The sequence below is a fragment of the Microtus ochrogaster genome, linkage group LG2 (assembly GCF_000317375.1).
Source record: "Microtus ochrogaster isolate Prairie Vole_2 linkage group LG2, MicOch1.0, whole genome shotgun sequence".
Classification (NCBI taxonomy): Eukaryota; Metazoa; Chordata; class Mammalia; order Rodentia; family Cricetidae; genus Microtus; species Microtus ochrogaster.
The window spans coordinates 51,788,361-51,789,634 of NC_022028.1; positions in this window are offsets into that span (position 1 = coordinate 51,788,361).

Here is a 1,274-nt window from a genome sequence, read left to right on the forward strand (position 1 = left end):
GGATCAAAGCCATGGGGGACCATCCTGTTTTCCTGTGCTCACAGCACCACCACCTCTCTGGAATTATCATCTTTATCTTTTCTCCCCTTTTGAATCTGTCTCCTTCAGATTCCAGCTGCAGGAGGGCAGGGTCTTCGGCTCCTCTGTTCCCTGGCTTCCTCTTCCTTCCCTGGCCCCTCTTTACTGTGCCTCCTCCTCTGGCTCTGCCTTGACTTTGCAGCCAACATTCCCTCTGCCTGAAACCCTGTTCCCCCTACTTCAGCTGTGGATTATACTTAACGGGAGCTCTGTCGGCGGGCGCGGTCTGCTCTCTCACCCCAGTCCTGTCCTGGACACCTGAGAAAAGTTTCTAGTATGTCCTCAACAAAGTATGTCGAGCGCTCTGAGCTCAGGTCAGCTGCTAAGCACCCCAGTCTCTGACAGCCATAGGCCAAACCCAGGACCAGAGCCTTTGTTTCTCCTAGATGTCCGGGGGTCCAATGTTCCCTGTTGTGCCCCTTCCGCTTTCTCCTGCCAACCCCCGGGGGCTGCCTGCCCTCCCAGACAGCTGCAGGAGGGTCTCCCCCTCCAGCAGGGGAGATACGTTCAAAGTCAACTGTTGTTGCGTGGCATGGTGGTCCAGAAGTGGTTGGAAGGTGCAGCTAAAGGCTTGCCCCCCCCCCCACATCATGACCATGTGACCACAGGCCCCGGGAGGAGAGGTCACAGGTCCTGGGCTATCGGAAGAGACATGCCAGAGGAGCAAGTCATGGGCGCATGTGGTCCCAGACTGTCCAACTCTCCAGGAGTTCAGCTGATCTGGCTAGCAGTTCAGGCAATTGCTGTGAGGGGCGGGTCATGTGACTATCACCTCAGGACCTCTGAAAGAGCAACCAGTGCTCTTAACCTCTGAGCCATCCCTCCAGCCCCCACCCCATACATTTGAACAGACGTGACTCCCTTCCACCTTCACCCTCTTCCCCCCCCCCGTCAAATAGTCCCTCACTCTGTCCCTCCCCATCACACACCCCAGTCTCAGCTCTCAGCCCTGCCCCTTCCCATGAAGCTCTCCATCCCTCCCAGCCCCCTCCCCACCAAGGTGTTAGGCAAACAAAGCCCCAGAGAAGTTCTCCCTGCCTCAGTCTCCCCTTTTGACTTTCCCACAAAGGACAGAGACCAGAGCCAGAAAGTGACTTTAATGCTTGGAGCTGAGGGGTAGGATGGGGACTCCTGGGGAGAGGGACACCAGGAGAGAGGGTGCAGCAGCAGTGACCGTGAGCGGCCTGTGTCCTCCT